The sequence below is a fragment of the Ambystoma mexicanum genome, chromosome 1p (genome assembly GCF_040938575.1).
Source record: "Ambystoma mexicanum isolate Mex_15411 chromosome 1p, UKY_AmexF1_1, whole genome shotgun sequence".
Taxonomy (NCBI): Eukaryota; Metazoa; Chordata; class Amphibia; order Caudata; family Ambystomatidae; genus Ambystoma; species Ambystoma mexicanum.
Window position 1 is genome coordinate 1279886298 of NC_090921.1, and position 24034 is coordinate 1279910331.

Sequence of the window (24034 nt, forward strand, 5' to 3'; positions counted from 1 at the left end):
ATTAACTCACAATAACAACCAAGACAAGTGGCTGAATAGGACAAATTCACATAGGGTTCTGGGACACACAAAGGATGGTGACTATAACAAGACGATTTGTGTGGCTCATACACAAAGGGAGAGGTTTTTTAGGTTCCACACAAAACGGGAATACAAAAGGAAACAGTTTTGTTTCATTGTTTTAATTTTTTAAGTATAAGACAAGGTAAGGGAAACAGATGGAACATGTCACACAAGCCCTAGAAGCACAAGCACACAGCGAAGTTGGATTAGAAATACATAAAGAAGAGGGTCATTTAGTTTAGTTTTTTGTATATTTTTATAATTGAGTGACAAAAGGGAGAAAAGGGATGGGGGCAATGAAAGGGATTTTTTTTGCTGTGAGGGTAAAAATGTCAAATGACAACAAGGGCCTAATAAACACACACAACGACAAATTGAGACAATTACAGACCAATAGGTATTGAAATATAATTAACTGTAATAAAAAGATCCCCAAACTCCTACAAAATCTACCACAGGTATTCGAAAACACAAGTTGTGGTCTTGCTCTGTAAACTTCTTCTCCTACAGACTAAATAATCGATTTAGTGATTTTATAGTGCGCTCCAAATAATCGATTTAGTGATTTTATAGTGCACTCCCCATCCTCTCACAGCACACCAAGGGCCTAATTCACAGAAGACTTTTATAATGGCAAAACCCCATTGGAAAACGCACTGTGAATCAGGGCCCAAATTTCGGCGGATGATTCTGTGACTCTGATTGGCTGGCCATCCAAACGTAACATTTTTCTGCCCAAAATTGCAGGACGTACTCAGGCACCGCTACCGGCTGCAGGTGGATCCTGTGGGATGCTGTAGGTACTCCCAGTATCGGGGTGTGTATTCCACTTATTTATTTATTTAGTTTATTTATATTGCGCCTAGACGCAGCCCGTGAGCATAATAGGTAACAAAAAAACAAAAGACAAAGGCAGGTTAAAGGGCAGACAGGGCGTTTCACTGGAATAGAACGGTCTTTAGTTCATGTTTGAATTTTCCAAAGTTCGGACATGCTCTTAGATCAGGGGGCAGGTCGTTCCATTGTCTGGGGGCCGCGTGTGGGAATGATCTCTGAGCCACTGGGACCAATTTGGCTCAGGCAATGACCAGGATGTGAGAATTATTAGAGCGGAGGGCTCGCCTTGCGGGCAGCCATTCTAATCTGTTTACAAGGTATCTTGGACTTTTCCCATAGAGACATCTGTGTGTAATGCAGAGGATCCGATAAGTCACGCGCCTTTCCACCAGGAGCCAGTGAAGAACCCTCCCGGCTTTTGTGATGTGGTCTGATCTTTTTAGGCCTCCACCACTCTCACAGCGTTGTTCTGGACAACATGGAGGCGGGCCAGCTCACCTTTACAGGTTACCTGGAGGAAGACTGCACAGTAGTCTATACGAGTGCCAACAATTGCCCTGGCAATAGTGGCACAGTTTGACTGACTGAGGATGGTCTGATTTGTGCTAGTAGTTTGAGCTGGCAACAATGCTGTTGATGTGTGCTTTCATAGATAATTCCTGGTCCAAGACTACACCCAGGGTTTTGACTTTGGGGAGGGTTGTTATGGTGTGGCCTGAGATATTAAAGGCCTTATATGTGTTCCCAAGATTCCTTAACTGGGCAGCTGTGCCTGCGATCATCAGTTCTGTTTTTCATGCATTTAGCGTGAGGCCATTGTCCACGATCCATGATTCAATCTGGTCATAGATGTTGTTCACCAAGAGTGTGTCCTTATTATAGCCACCGGAAAGGGTAATGAGACACTGATTGTCATCTGCGTAGTTTGCGTATAAGGTACCTTCTTCTTCCAACATTTCAAAAAGAGGAATGGTATAAATGTTGAAGTGCGTAGGTGACATGCATGCTCCTTGAGGTACTCCGCATTGGGACCAGATAGTTGTTGGCCATGGTGTCGTTGTGAAAAACCTTTGCCACTCACCCTGATAAAAAAAAGGTTCACCCAGCCAGCTGCTTCAGGGGAAAAGAAGACTATCACAAAGCCCTTGCACTATTATTTTATGATCTACCACATCGAACGCTGTGGACAGGTCGAGAAGCATCAGCAACACAGTGCTGCTCTTGTCAAAGTAATGTAGGATGCTGGACTTAAGATCAAGCAGGGTACACTCAGTGCTATGGGCCTTCCTAAAACTAGATTGTTTCTCTCCCAGGAGGTGGTGAGATTCTAGGAATTCTTGAACCTGTAGGTTTGCCACCTTGCCCAAGATCTTCAACAGGAACAGAATGTTGGTGATGGGGCAATAGTTCTCTGGCAGCACAGGACCTAAGGATGGTTTCTTCAGTAATGGTGATTTCCAGGCGTGCTTAATAAGACTGGGGACATTGTTTTCTCGAAAAGAGCAATTGATGAACTCAGTGATAAGGAGTAAGCGCTGTAACGGGCAAGCTTTAACAACCACTGCAGGCCAGATGTCTCCTTTGCATGCGATGGGTTTGAGATGGGGCAATACTCCTGATATGTCCAATCCAATGAGAAGGGTGGGAACGTGGGCGGGGGCAAAGGTTCCTTTTTGGCCGTAGCCCTGGTAAGGACAGGAGCTGCGCTTTTGGCGCAAACCCTTTCTTGAATCAAGTCGACCTTACTGATCATGGCTTCCTGAATGTGGGTACACCAATCAGCGTCTTTAGTGATATGAGTGGAAACAGGGCAGGGTGATTCAAGTTCTTTTAGAATCTTGAACAACTCTCTGGTATTGGAAGATGCCTCATTAATTCTAATGTCATAAGACAATTTTTTTGCCTCACACACGGCCGTTTTTTAAGGTTTGGCTACACTTGTGTATTTGTTTTTTTTGTCTGAAGACTGGCATTTAGTCCAATGTAAAGGGTCCTGAGTTTTGAGATTTCCGTTGAAAACCAGTCTTTAGAGGGTGTTATCTTGGCCAGGCGTGTTTTTTCAGGAGCCAATTGATTGACCATTGTGGTAAGCATGTTCTGAGTAGCATCAGCCAGATCATTTGCACAATTCAGATTGGGAAGGTTCTGTAGTGTAGCTAGAAAATGAGGTTCCAGTGCTGCCGCAGATAGTTTGTGTAAATTCCTATATTTAATCCAGCTTCTAACAGCTGTATTTTTGGTGGGCTTACAAATTGGGGGCACAGAAAAGTGTATGAAGAAATGGTCAGAGCAAGGACGGGGCGTCACATTGATGTTTTCAAGGTTGACCCTGTGATTGGCCAGCCAATCCAATGTTCTTCCTTTGGAATGGGTGGCGACCTCCACATGCTGCTGGAACCCCGGCACCATCAATGTGGAGTTGACCAGGTTGACCATATTGTCTGTGGGTTCAAAGTCACAGGTTCAATTATGCCAGGACAATCATTTTGGATAAGGTTTGTTGAGGGGGAGAAGGATCACATTGCTAAAAAGAATAAGAAAATCAGGCATTTTTTCAGGGGAACGATAAATGATGATATTATTGGTAGTGTTGGGGTCTGTGGAGAGCTTGAGACATAAAATGTCACAAACAGCCACAACAGCACCCAAAACTTGATGGACTTGAAGTAAAGCTCGATAAATCAATGCAACCCCCGTTCCCACACAGCCTGTTAACGGTCAGTGTGAAAGATTCCGTGTCCTGGTGGGATGGCTAGAGAAAGTGCTGGCTCAGCACCCGCTTGGAGCCAACTCTCTGTGAGGGCACAGATGTCAATGTCAAGATCGTTGATATAATCTGCCACTTCTGATGTATGCTTAACAAGGGTACGAGTGTTTAGGCACATGGAAAGTCGCACCGACCCGAATACCGCACTTAAGCTCAGCGAACGGTGCAAACCGAACTGAAGCTGCCAACAGGAAATTACAACTCTCACTTTCCTTTTTCAACTACACCCTACTAACCCCCACTTCCCCTCTTTTTTTTCCACACCCTCCTTTTTGGATCCAACAGAGCGCCTGGGAACCACTCCAGTGGTGATGGTGTACGATACAAATACCTTTAACATTAACAGTAACATATATCGGCGTTAAGCGGCTTTGCAGAACGCGGCAGCGCTGAAGCGCAACTTACTGGATAATAAGCCCTGAAGGCTATTGGGAAATGTAGTTCAAAAGAATGACCCGTTTGAGCCTCACACAAATGAGGCTCACGGCAGGATCGCACAGACCCTCAGACCGGTAAAGTCAGCCCACGCTCACCGCATCACACCACCGGAGGTCGGAAGAGCTAAAGGAGGGGGCGTCAGCTTCCCAACAGTAGCTGCCACTCATTGGAATGCCCCTCCTCCATCGCTAAGAGCGGAACAATCCCACAGGGCTTTCAGAAAACTTTAAAAGCTTGGATCTTTGCCTAAAACCTTCTGTAGCACTGAGTTTCGGAGATGCTCGTCTGAGTCTCTGGCTCTACTCCTGACACAATGTACTGTCTCTGCAAGTATACGTTATATGTAATTGTTTGCAAAAGCACCTTGATGCCCTTGGGCTTAGGCACTTTACAAATGTAACAAATAAAAATAAAAAAATGGAATCTGATCACCACCCTTTGATGCTCAAATTGAGTCCTGTTGATGTTTTTGCACAGTTCCTCTCATCTGGTAACTCTATCTGTGCACCCTATAGTAACCCCATACCAAGAAGACCTGTGCATTGGGATCCTGCTTGTTTTGGAAGCTTAGGACGAGGGATACTTAGGGCTAGGCATAGATACTTGATACTTTTTTTTTTTGATCCTGAGGTTCAGGCAGTAGTTGTTTTGTGGCCTATGAGAAATATTGTAAGCTTGCTTCAGTACATACCAACTCTGAAAGTCTTTTCAGGATTTAAGGAGATAATAAGATGGTGAGGGACAAGGAGCGAAGAACAAGCTGTCATCATCTATGCTGCGATCAAAGTCTACTGCATTGATCTTGAGAGCGGTGGGCCAATCAGCAAGAGAGACTAAAGGGTCATTTGAAAAAGAGCAAGGGAGTGCAGAGACTCCAGACTATTCGACAAATGAATTGTCACGCCTGGTACTGTTCAGCCCGGTGATCAAACACATTTCAGTGAAGCGACGTGGAGGGGATTGTTTTGCTGATGTTTATGCGTGTGAATTGGGTGACTGAGAGGCCAGAGGACACAGACCCTATGAATACAGAACCCCATATACATCAGTGGATCACATTTATTTGAGAACCACTGATGTTTTTTCACTTGAAAAAGAAAAGGAACAAGGAATTAATGAAAACAACCTAATATATATTTCTACTAACCTATGTATTTTTGACATGTGTCACCCAATTTGAAATGTATGCACATAAATGTGAAGTGTAAACACAAGACTAACACACAAGGTTAAGTAAAGAATGTGCCTTGAGAAATCCCAAGTAAGGGCGAAACAGCAGCACGTGCAGAGAAATGTTGGCACAAATGTTTTTTGTAAACAAACCAAGGATTATCACACCAATCACCAGAAAAGTCACAATTTATCTCACAAATAATGACACGAAGTGAATTAACTTATGTAATAGTGATACCTGTGAAACAAAATCAAATAGCCATAAAGTGAATTAACTTATGTGGACTACGTGAATGAAAAATATATGAAATAAAGTGGCCAATCTATATTTAGACACTAACAATTGTGTACCTCACAATTAATTGCATAAATCAGAAAACTATGGGGACTCTGAAAACCTAAGCGCAAAGGCTCAATGGGAAAAAAACATCATCCTTTGTAACAATCAGACCAACTGCTGAATATCGGTCCCTATTGAGACATGCAGCCACTGACCCCCAATTAATGTGGACAGGTCAGTTCAAAAAAGTACCCACCTAACTAAACCAGGGGTGAGTGAACAGACAGGTATTACTCACCCAAAGCAAGAAAATATTATACAATATGTTCACTTTTTGTGTTTTATTTTTGTCTCTAATGCACACAATAAAGACTGAATGAATAGGGAAATGAAGTGCACAAAGGGCAATCGGGAGAATTGAAATCCCAGTTCTTTGGCGTTCTTCGATCATTCGACAAACCACCATTATTTAGTATCAAGTAATTCATCTCAGAAGTTGACTGTAGAGAGTTGGGTGGTCATCTGCCTTGTTAATTCAAACCCTTCCTTACACATCACTCTTACGATGTGGGTAGGGGTGACGGCTGTGCGCCATTCTGCTTCTCTTGGGGTAATCCAGCTGCAGTGAAAAGGTCATCCAAAGCCTAGTTGAAGAACAATCACTGAATCATTATATCATCTTTCTCCATGGAAAGGGAGATATAGCTTTCCACCCCTGGACAGGCACACAGCCAGCCACCATAAACCAAAATGTGGTAGCCAGGAAGAGATTCCCAGAGCGAAAAGTAAAGAAGCTGAGCGACACAATATTCTCTATAGAGTGTAGGCTGGTAATAGCATCATCAGGCCATTTGACACGACTTGTAGAGATCTACATGATCTTTGTCCTGATTGGGGAATTTCAAGCTATTTCTCAGAAGTCCAAGGAAAACCTGTTCTTGACGCCCCAGGAAAAGGAGCTCCATGAATTCTCAGTGGAACATCCATCCTTGGCCCAAAAGATTTTCCCAAAATCTCAGACAGAGACACGCACCCGGATGTACACAGCTCATAGATGACACAGGCTTTCCTAGTATCTTTGAATATAGTATAGATGCTAAATCGGGACCCAATGGCATTTACTCACCCTAATGTACAGATGGTATTGAATTTGTATCTCCTTATCCCTCGCTAGATCCTATTCTTTGGTTAGCTCTGCTAGTGGGTGGCTTAACATGGTAAAGTCTGGCACCACACACGACGCCCACCCCCCATTTTATTTAAGGTATTCGGTATCCAGTACCTCCAGCTCCCTTCGGTCTTACTTCTATGCCTCCTTCTAGGATTGGTCGTGCCACATGTGCCAGGCTAGAGCAGGGGGCCGGCCCTGGCCCAGGGATAACCTCAATCAGTGTGCACTTGGACATTCATCCGTCACTTCCGATGCTCCTCAAGAGTCTTTCCCAAAATGATCATATAATGCAGGCATGGGGGGGGGTTGCTAGCTGACGCCAATGGCCTGTTCTAATCTCATGATATGCTAGAAGAGATTTTCCTTGCATTTTGTAAATCCACCATAATATAATATTGATGGTCTTTGATAAACATGCCAAAGGTTCCAGTCACTACACCTACATGCCAACTACACCCCAATGATGATCCCTGATATAGGTGAAACATGTACATGGTTGTTGCATCCATGGTTGTTGTTAGCCTTTTTCCCCCTTTTGGGGAAGTCGAATTGTTGAATTCTGCGGTGCTGAAATACTTAGCCCATAACTTGGCACTGCACAACTTGACCATGTGCACTCGCCTGCTTCTCTAGCTACATGCATTTCCCTTGCATCGTAGGTCCCTGCATCCTGTGCCATTCCCACTCTTGCGTTTCCCTTCTTTCCTCTCGCATCTCAGCGCCCCCCTCTTCTCATGCTCCACTGTGTTTCTAGCATTACTTTGCATTGCCCACATTCTTCTTCTAGTTTCCTGTTGTGTTCTGTGCCTTGTTGACTGTATTGACTTTGTGTTTGCTCTCTATATTTCTTGATATTGTGTTGCTATCCACGGTTTTGTGACATCACATTGCAATTGCCTGCATTCTTCACTTCTAGGTTCCCTGCCGACTTCTGCCGACTTCTGTGTTTTGCTTTTGGTCCTGTGTTGGATCTGCAATCTTTACTTCCAGGTTCCCTGTTGTACTTTGTGCTTTGCCTTGGTTCTGTACCACATCTGCATTCTCTACTTCTAGGTTCCCTTTTGTGCTCTTTTCTTTCTGATCGTTCTGTACTGCATCTGATTTGTAGGTCAGTTTTTGTTCTTTGTTGTGCACCCCTCCCTTTTGTGTCCCCCCCCTGTGCCTCCCTCCTGCCTGCCTCCCCCCCTGTGTGACCTCCCCTCTCCCCTTCTCTGCCTGGGATCCCCTCTCCCTACCCCCTCGTTCCTCCTGCACACCATATGGTGCTCTCTGGCTCACCTATCTTTTCTAACTGCTTTTCTATCGACTATCCTATCCCTCTCACTAAGTCTGTCAACGCAGGCCTCCCTATCGCTGATACCTGTACCAGTGCTTCCTCCAGACAGACCCTTACCAACATACTCTTTGTTGTTCCCTCTCCAGGCATATTGACCCTCCATATGGTCTCTGCTCTCTCTCCTTTTTCCTCTTCTCCCATTAATGGTGGCACCCAGTGGGAGCCCCTTCTGGCCCCCTTCCACTCCTCTAACACCATCATTAATGTCTACTTAAATGGCACAGTCTTAGTCCAGGGCCCTCAGACCAATCTCCTCCGCTTTGATAGACATTTCCCATGCCTTATCAACTACCTTTCCTCTCCTGCTATCTCTTCATACCCCTTTCTGGCTCCTCTGCTGCCTCCTTCCTCTGCCACCTTTTCAGCACCCCCTGCTGCTTCTCTGGCCACCCTGTTGCCTCCCTCCTCTGCCACCCATCTGGCACTCTCTTCTCCCTCTCTGACTACCCTGCCTTCTCTTCCTTCCTCCTCTGCCCATTCTTGGGCACCTCCAACACTTTTGCAGGGTGTACGTCTGGCCTGTACCCCTCCCCGGCAGTCCTTCAAATGTGGCAACCTGCTCCACATTGCTACTCTCAACTCTTGTTCAGCTGTCAAACACTCCTCTGACATCTGCTGTCTCCTGGAAGAGCTTGATTTGGATGTACTCGGTCTCAATGAGACTTGGTTCATGGCCAGCTCTGTCACGAGTTTCGACACTCTCCTTCCCGATGGCTACAAGATCCTCAACAAAACCAGAACCAACCGTCCCGGTGGGGGTGTAGCCTTGATTTTCCCAGAGTGGATCCCTGTTTCTATCATTCCAATACAGCACTATTCTTCCTTTGAATGCCTGGTCTGCAGGCTCTCTATCCTTCCTGGCCTCTCTCTCACTGAATGGGCCACTATATACAGACCGCCTGGCCAGGTCGCCCTCTTCCTCTCTGAATGGGCTGACCTCTCCTCCTCGCTCCTTTACTCTACCTCTCAACCTCTCTACCTCGGAACTTGAAAATCTACTTGGATGCTACCAGCCCTTCTTCAGGACTCTTTCACAACCTCTGCTTTTCTCTCTCTCTCTCTCTGTCTCTCTCTTTCTCTCTCTTTCTCTTTCTCTCCCTCTCTCTCTCTCTCCCTCTCTCTCTCTCTCTCTCTCTCTCTTCTTCCCTCTGGCCTGACTCACTCTACAGGGCACAGCCTGGATGTCCTGATCTCTTCATATCTCCCCTTCTCTAACCCTCTCACAACTCCTCTCTCTTGGAGGCATCACTTTCTCAGGTCAAGCCGACTCCAGCACTGCCACCTATCTTCTTGGTCATCTGACCCATGAAGCGTGTGTCAGTTGAGGCTTTCAATGCTACTTTCTCTCCTCCTCCTGCAATTTTGCTAACTCGCACCCTGCCAAGCCCCCTCTAACCTTCATCTCTCTATCTGTAACACTCTTGAAGTCCTTGCCGCTATCATGAGGATCCACTTGAAGCCGAAATCCAGGTGCAACTCTTGGTACGATTGTGACCTCGCCACCCTTAAACACAAGTGTAGGGCAGCATAGAGGATGTGGAGGGCATCGGGCGCACCCCCTGACAAACTGGCCTACTGTCTGCTTCAAAGGCAGTACAGACTCTCTGCCCTCTCTAAGAAGAGAGCCTCCATCCGAGCCTGCACCTCTGCACCATCTAACAACTCAGCCAAACTGTTCCCAATCTGCAAGGAGCTGGCCAATCCTGCTGCAGTCTCTACCTCTCCTGTTCCCTCCCAGGCCCTCTGCACGGCCTTGGCCTTTCATTTCACTACTAAACCTCAGGACATCTTGTCCACCCTCTCTTCCTCTACCTCCTCTTCCTCTACCTCCTCTTCCTCCTCCTCTACCACGGCGGGCCCATCTGAGGCCATCTCTCCTCATCATTTCTCCTCCTTTCCCCTATTCACCCCTGACAATGTTCTAGACAAGCCTGATCTATGAAAGTCTCGTCAAAGCAGGTTCTCCCCTACTCATCCAGAACCATCAAGGACCACATCGACACCCTTGCTCCAGCCTTGGCCGATTTCTGCAATCACTCCTTTGCCACTGGAACTTTCACCTCCCACTTAAGCACTCTCTTGTGCACCCCTTTCTAAAGAAGCCCTCGGCCGATTCTTCCTCTCCGGTATTGCCCAATCTCCATCACTCCTTTCCTGGGCAAACTCTTGGAAAAGCTGGCCACTTCCCATCTTAATCTCCATACTGAATCTGTTGGTTGCCTCCATGACCACCAGTCTGACTTCAGAGCTGCCAGAAGCACAGAAATTGCTTGAACCCCTGTGTGAAGACTTGCTCTCCAATCCTGACTCTAATCTCCCTTCTTTCCTCATTCTCCTTGATCTATCCTCTGCTTTTGACATGGTCATCCATGTCATCCTGCTCAATCGCCTCTGTGACAACCTTGGTATTACTGATCAGGCTCTGGCATGGTTGACATCCTTTCTCACCGACCGACCCTTTCAGGTCCAACTGGGGTCTTGCCTCTCTTATATCTCTCTCTCCAGTTGTGGTGTTCCCCAAGGGTCTAACCTCTCTACCTGGCTCTTCAACCACTACCTGGCACCTCTTGCCTACTGCATCGCTACTTTCTACTCTAATTTTCAATGTTATGTGGATGCCACCTCTGCTTCTTCTCTCATACCAGACTGTATGGCCGCAATTGAGGAATGGTGTGCCTGCCTTAAGGCCAGTAAGAATGAGATCCTCCTCATTGGGACACCCGCTCCCTCCTTTCCTCTCTCTCTCTGGCCATACACTCTCGGCCCTCTTCCTGATCCTTCCTGTGAGGCTAAGAACCTTGGTGTCATCTTCGACTCCACCGACTCCTTCTCTCCTCACATCTCTGACGTCTCTAAGAAGTTAAACTATCAGCTGCACCTCCTCAGAGGTATTCTTCCTTTTCTCACTTTCCCCCAGAAACTCACTGTATAGAAAGCTCTGGTCCTCTGTACGCTGGCCTATTGCAACAGCCTCTTTCTAAATGTTCCTGCCCAAGACACAGAAGAGAAAGAGGCGGTAAATCTGAAATATCAGAACCACTATCGATCCAGAACGGACGATTTAACCCAACAAACTCGATGGCGTAATCATCAGGAGCGACAGGAAATTTACAAGCGACCTCAGAGGTCCGGTTGGGCAGGGACCTGGTCGAATGAACTACGATCAAGAGACGACTCCAATTATAGACATCGTCAAACTAGGAAGGTTCATTCTGACGGGACCTGGAGTGAGAGCAAAAAAAATAGTGAGGCTAAATATCAAATTATGGACACTCGTGATGAAGCCCGAGAAAATCAAGAGGACTCAAAAATTAAACAAGAAAAGTCCCAAGCGACCACGGGAAACGAAAGACAACCAAGAGGCCCCTGGCAATGGCTAACAAGAAACTGGTCCAATAAGAAGGGCCAATAGCAACGACCAGGGTCAGCTTGCCTGAAAGCACCATTTGGCAAAGAAACTCGCGAGCGACCCACAAATGAAAGCTACTCCCTGGCATCTTGGAACACGAGAGGCCATGCCCACCTGACAATACCCGGTGACGTCGACTTAGGTCACTATGAAATATTATGCCTGCAAGAAACCTGGCTGGTTAACAAACCAGTCTTGGATGGCTTTACAGTGACATTCTCTCCGGCAGTGAAAGGCCTCATGGGCAGACCATCGTCTGGTTTGATAACCGCAATTAAAACCGGAGTGGGTTTCAGGGAGCCAACAACGTGGAAACAGTCCTACGAAATGCTGGTCACCTTGACCTCCAAAATTGATCATGGGGTACAGAAGACCAAAGGGCGCCCGAACCATCTGGCTATCCTAAACTGCTATTGGAACCCCCAGAGAACGTCTATAAAATCTTTCTGCTCCGCCGTTGGAACCACGATTGATCAGCTTTACGTGGATTTTGAGAAAATCGAGCTTATCATCTGTGGCGATTTTAACGCCAAATACATGTCCGCCCCTAATGACCGCCAATGTTCCCCCCCGAAACGGGGTGGCCCTGACCTCACAATTAAAAGAGGCAAAGCCTTGAAGGAAGTCCTTAAACTAAGAAACCTTCAAAATGCCACCGCTTTGTTCCCTAAACAACTAAACATCCCCACGTGGGAACGAAACGGCTCGAACGCGACGCTCGACTATATTTTCATAACAAACGGCCTCATCCAAGACCTCTTTGACTTCAAGGTGACTAAAACAGTTAACAGTGATCACAATCTACTGTCCTGCACGTGGTCAACCATTAACCGGAAGGCAAGCTCTTACGATTGGACAATCGAAACTAATTTACAACAGACCCGCCTACGTTTGAACGAACAAAACATCAAGAAAATCAGGCAGGCCTGGGCAAACAAAGTCACCCAGGATGGAAATGAAGTAACGATTGAAAGACCAAACTACCTACCACTACTTCTAGAATTCCGGGTGAAAGGGCAAAAGAAAACGAGACATCGTCCTCTTAACCATCACAGTTACGATAAGACCCTGGTTGAAAAAAGGAAACTGGGCCGTAGACTGCTAAGAAGAGCAAAGAAGTCCAACGCAGAGGTCGACTGGTTGGCTTGGCGCCAAGAAGTCAAAACCTACAAAAACTGGCTGAAACAGCACAAAATCATCCAATATCAAAACGACGCTGAGATGATGATGTGTAAACTTCAATCCAAAAAATCAAACGAATTTTGGACCCTTATAAAAGAGTCAAACAACACACAGACCTCCACACTTTCCAACGCTGTGGCCGAAGACACCTGGTGTAAATATTTCACGGCTGAATTTGACGGTCGATTGATAGAATCAGAATTTAAAAGTCAGGGCCCTAAATCATCTTGGGTCGACTTAACGAACAAGGACGACATCGAACTAGCCATACGAAAACTGAAGACCTCGAGAGCCCCGGGTCCGGACGGCCTTACCAACATGGACCTAAAAATGTTACCCAAGGAATGGGCGGAAACGATCAGTAAGATCTTTGCCGAATGCGGCAAAACAAAGATGGTGCCCGAATCATGGCAGAAGGCCGTAATAGTTCCCATCTACAAAAAAGGACCGAGAAATGAACCAGCGAGCTATAGGCCAATCGCCCTTCTTGACATAATAGGCAAAATATACGCCACAGGCCTTCTAAAACATCTACACGCATGGAGCAAAAACAGTCCGTCCTTCGACATATTGCAAACGGGATTCCAGGAAAATGGATCCACCTCGATTAACCTAATGGTCCTAAACATTCTAAAAGCGAAAGTGAAAGAAGGCGCCCCTAAGGTCCACCTGGCCTTTGTGGACCTGTCAAAGGCCTTTGACAGAATTGACCGTCCTACTCTTTGGTCGAAACTTCAAGGGTGGAACTGCCCAGCCACGATCCTGGAGCCCATAAAAGCCCTCCACTCGCTCACTAAAATCAGAATCAAACTCAACTATCAGGGATCCTTGTCGGACGAAATCAGAGTAAATCGAGGTGTGAAACAAGGGTGCCCGCTGGCCCCAGCATTGTTTACCGCATTCCTAGGCGACTATCAATTATCTGAAAGCAGTATCAGATCATTCCCACCAAAAATCGGGAAATGTGAGATTCCTCGTCTGTTGTACGCTGATGACGTCATATTAATTGACCAAACCAAAGTGGGATTACAAAGAAAACTAAGGAACCTGGAGAGCTACATCGCTGACAACTATCTGGAGATCAACAAATCTAAGACCAAAATCTTAGTGATAGAAAAAGCTCAAACCAAAACAGTAAAAAAGCTTAGTGTTTTCCTAAATAACACCAAGATTGAAGTAGTGTCAAACTTCAAATATCTAGGGATTCAATTGGACAGTTCCAGGACAGAAAGGACCCTTCAAAAACAAATATGGGGAAAAACAAAATGTCTGACCTCCCAAATGAGGGCAGTCGACCGAAAGTTCGGCAAATTTTCGGTAACACCGGCCCTATCCTTCTATAAAGCCAAAGTGGTTCCGGCCTTGATCTACGGAATGGAGGCTTCGCTGTACTTCCCACGCAGCCTTTGGTCCAAAGTCGAAGGGTACGTGTGGAAAACAGTTTTGTGCTTACCTAAATCATCGCCCATCCCAGCCATTAGAAGAGAACTTGGTCTGGTGTCTCTAGCATCAATGATAGACCAAAGCGCGATGCGCTTATACAGAAAAATAATTATGTCAGACACTCTACCCATTTTTAACATCTTACGGGAGGAAATCGAAACAGGTAATTGCGAGGCTTTGGCCAAATGGACCAAGCTCCGAAAAGACGATCTGGCAAAAATAGAGTGCTCGGAAAACGACCTGAAAGAAAATCCGGACCGCATCAAAAAGAAAATGGTAGAAAAGGACTGGATCTGTACTACGGAGAAAGCTACTAGCTACAAACTCTTAAATCACTTACCTCCATCATTTATTAAAGTGAAACAACCCCTAAAATACTGCATCAAGTTTCCAGACAAGAAATTAAGAATGTCAATCATGAGAGCAAGACTAAACCTGATGCCAACCAGGGAAATTTTAACAATCAGAGGAGATTTATCCAACAAAAGGTGTCGTCTATGTAAAAAAGATTCCTCCATCGAGACGTTGAAACATCTGGTGATGGATTGCGATATTACAAAGAAAAACAGAACTACCTACCTCAACCCATTGGGGGAAAATCTGTGGATTTTTGAACCAGACGAATTATGGAAGAGACTGATCTCCGGCGAAAACGCCAGATGGACGCAAGCCCTGGCCAAACTCATCGAACTCGCATTCAATCTGATAAACAGTAATCAGATCAGAGGTTAACCCGTAACGGTTTAACGCGAGAAAAAAGTAAAGGGCCGCTAAGAGTCCTGATTCGGTGTGTTAGGCAGGGGGGGGACTCTGGACTCCGAACCGCAAAGCTCCATTGTCGGCTTACAAACAGGTTGGAAAATTTACGTGTTGCCCTAATGGCAGCACTCTGAAGGAGATCAAAACACTTTCTTTTTTGACAAAACTTGGTTCACTGAGTAAAGTTCAATAAAAAAAAAAAAAAATGTTCCTGCCTCTACTCTTTGACCTTTACCACTTATCCAGAACAGGACAGCAAGACTTGTCCTTGGCCTCAAGCCCAGGGATCATATCTCTCCAGCTCTGAAATCTCTTCACTGGCTCCCCATGGCTGCAAGGATCAACTTCAAGACTCTCTGCATCATCCACAAGGCTTTTTGGGGCCAGAAATCCTGGGACCTCTCTACCCCCAACTTTCTCTTCCAAAACATCTTCCTTCTCGAGCTCTCGGCTCATCCACCTTCAACTCTCTGAGGGTCAGACGCTTCTCCAACCAGAGAGTTGGGGGCAGATCTATCTCGTTGGGTGGGGCCTCCCTCTGGAAAAGCCTCCCTGCCTCTCTCAAACTTGAGCAGAACCACCTGCAGTTCCAGAAGCAACTCAAGACCTTGCTTTTCGCTTCCGCTTTCTCTCTTCCTCTCCCCTGCTGATGCACCTGACTGCTCTGCGCACTGGTCACCTGGCCAGCCTCTGAACCTGGGCCGAGGCTCCTGCATGTCCATTTGTGCTTGCACTGCCTCCGGGCTCCCCAGCACTTCGGGGTCTGTATCTGCAACCTACAGTCCCTTCTCTCTGCACCTATGAGCCTCCCACTGGTTGCACTTGTGAGTTAACTGCACTTCCCCCTTACGATCCCCCTGGTACTTCTCCCCTTCACTCTTCCCCGGACCTGCCTGATCTGAATGACACAATGCCTAGAAGGATCGTTATTTTGTCCTCCCTTGTTTCCCCCTCCTTCTCTTGTCGTGCCTAGAAACACTTGTGTACAAGCGTGTTATAAATGCCACATCATATCATATCATCCTGAAGAGCTGTGGGAATTGGGCTGCTAAATCTATGTATCTAAAATAGCGCTGTCCAATGAGACAATGACATTAACCTTATATGAAACAATAAAGCAAGTTTATTTAATGGCTGCATTCCCATAGTGCATTGCCCGTTGGCTCTGGACTAAAGGGGAACTTTCAGGGATGGCTACTCGTTGGAGTTCTGATGTGAGTGGCTGGTAAACTAAAATGGCAGACTCCGCTCCCATGTATAGTAGAAAGGATTTTTCCTTGCATTGTTTAAGCACGCCATAACATTGATAGGGCCTCATCACAAGTCTGGCGGTAACCCCTAAAACTCACGGTAACAGAATTATCGCTGCCAATACCGCTCCACTGGATCATGAGCTGGTGCAAATACCACCGACTGTAAAATCAGCCGGCGCTATTACAGCTGGCACTATTACAGCTGGCCACACGAGGCGCAAACACAGCTGCATCACAAGTTCATGTACGGGATATTAGCGCTGAAAACTGGCACTAATACCACCACAAACACAGCACAGTTACCTCTAGCATTAAGCTGGAGGTAAATGAACACAGGTGCCTGAAATGAAGCCACATGTGATCCCAATCCACGCCAGAAGTCTACATAAGGCACACACCCCTACCCCAAACACTGTTTCCAATACAATGCTGCCACTACCCACTGTGAGTTGGGACAGGCAGCTATTCATGCTGCACCTGGGAGCAGAGAGGCAGGGCAACCAGGCTAGGGTGCAGAGAGTACAAGGGGTTGGGGGGAGGAGGAAGAGGAGAGCCCAAGCAAGGCGTCCACAAATCCCCAGGGTTAAGCCCTCACCCTGGACCTTCACCGACAGCCAGTTGGCACTGCCTCAACAGAGAGCCCTTAACAGAGCTGCTCACCACAATACAGGACGACATAGGGATCAGGATCAACATCCGGACAGCTGTGCCCCCACTGCTGAAGCTAGTGTCTGATCTACAATTTCTTGGAACTGGCACCTTCCAGCACTCTGTGGCCATGATGCACGGCATGGCACAGCTCACATTCTGCACAGTGTTGGGCCAGGTGCTTGAAGCCCCCCCTGCTGCAAGTGCAATGCCACATCTCACTGCCTACCACCCCAGCCCAGGTCAATGCCATGAGGATGCATTGCCCAAATTCCAAATGTGATTGCTGGCCTGGACTGTACCCATGTTGCATTGGTGGCTCCCCAGGCCCACGAAACAGTGTACCGTAACCGCAAGCACTACCACTCCCTGAATATGCAGGTGACCTGCGACCCCAACCTGTACATCACCCGCTGCTGTGCCCGCTACACTGGTTCGACCCACGATGCCATGGTCCTACAGAACAGCACACTGTCAGGATACATGGAGAGATGGAGAGGCACAGAGGACAATGGACCTGGATAGTGGGTGAGGAGAAATTGTGGCACATATGCGCTGCAAAGTACATGTCCAAAGGGGAGGGGGGTGCGAATACCAACACAATGCATGGCATGACAAGCAAATGCAAAATCCGTACTTGACCACCTCTCGCACCGACGTCACAGTACAGGCCAGAGAGCATGCACATGTCGGACTTACCTGGATGAAGAAGCTGATGTCCACATACAGTAGCAACTGTAAACACCAACATGACTACAGGTTCCACAGTGCAATTGCACTAACCAAAGCAATGCTGACAAATGGCCACATCGCCGCACACAACAACCCTGCTAGTACTAGAGCCATGCACCCATGTGCGGCCAGCCCACAATGCCCACCATTCGCACCAGGTGCTCAGGGAGAGCCCATGGGGAAACCAGCATCCCACATGCACGGTGGAAATACATTGCCACATGACAGCCACCATGCCAGCTGCACATGTCACCGACAGACGCCTTACAAGGAAACAGGGTGCATGTGAAGCAGAAACCATGCATGAACGGAGGATAGCATAGGGGCAACACGCTCGTCTTGGAAGCAAGACCATGTAGAGCAACAAAGGTTCAAATACCGGATCCACACTTAGAAACTGAACTCAGGTATGGTATTAGGCGCATTATAAAAAAAACAATAAAAATTAAAATAAATAAAATGACATGAGTGACACAGCATGCACGGACACTGAATAGCTACATGACGTGAAATGAAGGCCCATTGTCCTGATATTGTCTAAGGCCTACCACACACCTTATGCCATGACTAATGCCCGTGCCTCCCCCCATGCAGGTGACTCCAGATACCCACAGCTTCCCTGGCTAATGACCCCTGTGCCTGATCCACAAACACAGGAGGAGAATGCCTACAACCACGCTCACAGCAGGACCCATGTATGCATCAAGCATACCTTCGGCCTCCCGAAGGCACGTTTCCGCTGTTGCCCTGATGTACGCTCCAGAGAAAGTGGGTAAAATTGTGCTTGTCTGTGCCATGCTGCACAATATCTGTCTGAAGAGAAATGTTCTGCTACCCTGACGAGGCCATGCCACCCCCGGAGGATGAGGATGCAGTGCCTGTGCCAGAGGCAAATGCATGCATTTCCAGAAATGACGTGAGGGATGGAAGATTGGCCCGCCAGGGACTGATGTCACGATTAATGAGTTGGTCACTCTCAACTCAGGGAGTTCCTTTCATCCCCAAGCAAGGTGGCACGCATCCAAAGCGCTTATACAGATTCAACTTTAGTGAGGCCTCCAACCTGTCTCGCACCACCCTAGCAAATACCCTCTGTACCACCAATGGGCTGGGAACCAGGCCGTTATATAGTAAGAATATATATTTATTTAAGGTTTACAAATAAGAATAGCAACCAAAACATCAACCACCAATGCTGTGGCACTACATAATATCAAAAATTCAAATTTCTTGCACCAATTGACTGACTTATATTTCAAATGAACTTACAGATACTACAACACACAGGTAAAAGTTAGAGATGAACAATTATCACTTTACATCAGATTTCTTACAATTTCACACACAAACAATATAATTCACCCCGTGATTGCTTAGTCTGTTATCAAGCTCTTTTCTCCCTGCAACCCCCACCTCAGGCATCAGATATATTTGACCCCTTAAATTGAACGTAAGGTACAGGAAGTGGGAACACATTGGCAAAATCGTTTTGGCTTTTTATTAAACGGCAGGTTTTGACAAATAGACACAATGAAAAAAATTGTTTGGGTTTGTTTTTTTGAAAGGCAAAGTCAGGAAAGGAACTCAATGGGAAAATCGTTTTAGGCTTTTTATTTGCATGAAATGCAGGGCTTTGGGAAGATTGTTTTGTGATGCAAGTAAATAAATGTGAAATTCAGTTTTTTGCACACTCTACATTCACGGAAATGACCGCATTTTAGGGCTACTGATTTTGAGATTATGGACACCCCACTTCTATACAGAAGACAGGGGATTCAGAAAGATAAGAGTCACTTGTGTACTTTATTGTGTATACCAGCCCTAACATACTGGGCATGAACTTTGTTGGTTTTGAACTCTAACAACACTCATTCCGTGATTTTCTATATGGGAACTAAATGACTTAACTTCAGTACACTGCACTAAGGATCTACACAGCTTCCCGCTCCCCACAATTTAATGGAAAGGATTAAGGTAGGCAGTTCCCAGCACAATTCAATTTAAATGGATAGGGTGATTTTCTATAATGGAATTAAATTAAGTTGGATTTAGTAAAACGTTCCAAGGGACTTCCCAGTTCCACCCCCCTACCCACTATGCGAGATGGAGATTAAGGCAGGCAGATTCTGGGCCAAAATTTTGTTGGCATTCAGATTAATCTACTTACATGGAAGGACTTGATTCTGGGGCATCCAGGGGAACAGCAGGGCTCCTCTGAGGACAGCACAGATCTGGTGAAAGGCTTCGGTGAAGGGTAGTCCCCGGCACACAGACTTTCTCTGGCTCCTCAAATGTCAGGCCCAGCTAGCTTCTAGATTTCCCAGTCTCTGTATCCCACGCAATGTTTAAGCACCAGCAATAGAGTGGGCAAGTCAAGGGAAAAATTAAAAGTCCAAAGAAATGTCCCAAGAGTCAAAAAGTAAAAGAAAGATCAGCCAGTCAGTCCCTCCAAAACACTCCATTATTATCATATTTCCCATGCTACGGATTGGCCAGCTCTCTCCCACTTCCTCCCCCCAACACACCCACTGCCTGCTAATAGGATAGGGGGTTAGGGGGGGTGAATGATGGAGGCTGAGGGAGGAGAAAGATTAATCATCCCAAAGTGAAAAGTTGGTTTAACTTCTTCAGTGTCCTTAAAATCTAGCAAAATGACAGCTATCCCAATTTTTCAGATAATTGCTGGCAGATATATATCTTTGAATTTTATATTTTATGGTGAGTCAGAAAATACACATTTTATTTCGGCATGCCCTTTCTGGGTGGAGCTATTGTTTTTTGCGATTTGCTCCTGAGCCAAAATAGTCACAAATCTGCCCCTTCCTGATTCAAACCTTACTTCCATAACCTATCATCACAACAACTTTCTATTCCCTCAGAATTACAAGAAGGCAAGAATCATAATTCTTCTTATAACCCAAGTTGTATCCATCACACAAAATTGGTTGGTCCCGATGGGCTTTTTATCCCCTTCAATATGAGTCTGGGATGAGCTCACTAGGACATACAATACACTTTTTTATTCAAGGCAATGTGTTCAATGTTTGCCAATGTTTGTCAATGGCAATGTACCACAAGTGCCTCAGTTTCACATAGCCCCCGCCAATTCTTAGGTTGCATTTCTCTTCTATGACCTGACCAAAGGCACAGACCTTTCAGTTCAGTGGGGAAACACCAGTTTCCAGGTATATCATTTTATATGATGGAAATTAAGTCTCTTTATTCCTGATAAACAAAATCTGTCACTTGACTTTATTTCTTAAATGTCAGACATCATTCCTCCTTTTTATCTTCCAAATGTGCAGTGTTTCAAAGGTGTCTATTCTTTCCACGTGCGCTGCTGCAGTTTTACATAATTTCTTTCCATTTCACTAGGCCTCATGTCGAAATCACTGTTTTGTACTTGCTTTTATATTTCAATTCAACTCCACATTAGCCAGCTTCACTCTCGCAATAGGGGCCTAGAATGGCCGCTCCATTTCTGCCACTCTGGGGCTGTCTTTCTACCCCAAAAGCTTCCCCTGCCGGGTCTTTGACTCGGTTGATCCGTAAAAAAGAGCAAGGGAGAGTGGGGTTTTTGCTTTCTTTTTGATTCGGCTCATTCCATGAAATTCTTCGTTGGAGCACATTTGCCCTTTTCCTGTTCTGAGGAAGTGGCGCTGTGGTCTGCAATCCACTCTTTTCAGATTTTTGGGTTTGGTCCTGGAACCCCTCCCTTTTAGAACCTCTTACCCCAAGGCTGTGAAGGTAAGGAGATATTGAGTCTGCAGAGAGTAAAAGAGAGAGTAATTATTTTTTACAGTACTTCTTTCCCCAGTAATTAAGAACAACAAAACAACATCACATAACACATTGTTGACATTTCTATACAGATTATTTATACATTTTTTTATTTTAATGCATTCTTTGTTAGTATACATTCTTGTACTCCCCGTCAATGTGCGATATTCCCCATCTGAGTTTCCATCCTTTCCTTTCATTCTTCAGATAGTTCCTGGGCCCTACCCTCACTGGGCTCTTCAATCAGTCATAAAGTCTGTCTCGGGTGAAAGCTCTTCAACTGATTCATATGGGATGTCGATCTTATAGGCGACAGGTGACATTTTATCAACAATTTCAAAGGCACCGCGCCAACTCCTTCTTGGTAGTTTTTAAGTCATAGTAGGCTTTCATTGCTTCTGCCGACTTTTCCAAATTGCGCTGAGCGTAAGTAAAAGCATGCTGAAGGTGTTTCCGTAAATTCTCAATGTACTCATGGGTAGTGGACGCATTGATCAGGGTCTGCTCTTGGGTTCTGTGGAGCAGATGCTGAGGTACCACCATTTCTCGTCCAGTCGTGAGCTCAAATGGAGACATTTTGGTTGCAGAAGATGTAGTGGACCTAATGGCCCTTAGGACGAGCGGTAATCGGATGTCCTAACTTGGTCCAGAGTCTCCCACGAACTTCAAGATGCCCATAATTGTTTTATTTTACCTCTCCACCCCCCTAGCTTCCCGCTCGAGGCTGGGCGGTAGACAATGTGCTTTTTTTTTTTGCCCCTAGTATCTCCCACAACTTGGTCATCACCTTACTGGTAAAATGGCTTCCTAGATCCAACTCAATCCTTTGGGGAAGGCAACGACAGAAGATGTGATTGATCATTTGTGCAGCAGCTGTCTACGCCTTACAATTCGGGGCCAGAAGACAGTCTAACCACTTGGTAAACAAGCATGTTACGGTCAACATGTACTTATTTCCTCTAGAGGACTGAATCACTGGCCCAATGAAATTGACTTGCAATTACAAACAAGGCAGTGTCATTTCCCTTTTCTGTAGGGGAGCTGTGTGTGTGAGAGAACTTGGCTGAAACTGAGCACACACAAGATACCCCTTTAAGTAGATGTCGAGGTCCTGGTCCATGTGTGGCGAATATGCAACCTTGCTCAGGATTTCTAATGCTGTATGAAACCCCCAGTGGCCGCGTCATGGTCATGACTTAACATCAGGCTTCGGGATGAGGTAGGTACCACCCACTGGTCCCATCAAGATATGGATCTCCGTACCAACAAACTGTCTTGGATTCTGAACATTTTGGAAAACGTCATCAATGCCCGGAGATCCTCCTTCGCGATGTAATCAATTATGTCAGAGGAAAATTCACTGGGTCTTCAATATGTTGATAACATTTCCCAATAATCGGGTCCTCTTTTTGTGCACTAATCAAATCTGCATCTGGGGTTTCTTTACTACACTGGGCAGTTGAGAGTTCATTTTTGGCATGGATTTGGGACCTGGTGACAGCAGCAACTTGGATTTCCCTCAACAGGGATTTGGTTTCTATAAAATCCCTTTGAATGGCTCTGGTTTTAGCCAACTGGTCAGCCAAGTCATTTCCAGTTTTGTCTGGTCACTCTATTATGGAGTGACCTCTGATCTTTTTCCAATAGATGGTCATCTCATTAGAGGTTACCAGATTGTCAATTGATTGAATTAATTTTTCATGCTTTAGCGGTTTATTGTTTGCACACAGCATGCCTTGATTTTTCCAATAAATCAGGTGTTCCACGAACCCATACCTGAGATAATCTGAATCAGTGATTATGGCAAGTTCTTTGAGTTGGTGTTGCACGGCAGTGAGGATGGCTTGATGTACCGTCATCAACTCTGCCACCTAACTACTTTGGGGACCTATTTTGTACCCAGCAGAGGGTTCTGGGGCATCATTCACCCAGGCATTGCCAATGCTAGCCACTAGTTCTTTTTCCCAGTGATTGTCAACATGGTAGGAGCACCCATTCACATAAACTGTGGGTATCCCCTGACATGTGTCTTCCTCATAGACTTTGTGTGGGGAAATAAGGTACACCTCCATATTGTCGTTGGTCCTTAGACTTTCGTCCTCAAGACCGTTTTCTTGAGCACAATCATGCAAGTCAGCCAATCCTTGCGCTAGAGGATTCTTCTTGTTTTGGCCATATCTGACCTCGACAGGAAAGCCTTGCATGGACAGAATCCAGGAAGTCATTCTGGAACTACTCACATTCCCTGTTCGGATTCGGTCATTCTGGAGATATTGCAAGGGTTGGTGAGTCGTCTTAACAATGATATGCTCCCCCTGGATGTACGGGCAGTAATTCTTCAATGCCCTCATTGTTGCCAGGAGTGCCTTTTTGCAATCATTGAATTTTTCCTCCACAGAGGACAAAGTCTTGCTTGCGTACAAGATTACTTTGTTGACCTTGTAGTGCCTTTGGTACAATACCGCTGCCAAGCAAGTATCACAGAACCCTGTCTCCAAGAATAACTCCTCGTTCTTTATGGGGTAAGTCAAACAAGGGGCTTGGGAACATCTTCTCTTTAGTTGTTTTACTGCCTGGATTGTTCTGGACCGTACTCCCACTTGATCCCAGCCTTTAATAAATAGACCAAGGGTCGAGTGATCACTGCGTAGTCTTCAAATTAACTTTCTGCTATAATTAGTGAGTCCACAAAGGCTTCTTAGTTCTCGCAGAGTAGTAGGGTCTTTCAATTCAATAATGCTTCCACCTTTTTCACCTGGGGAC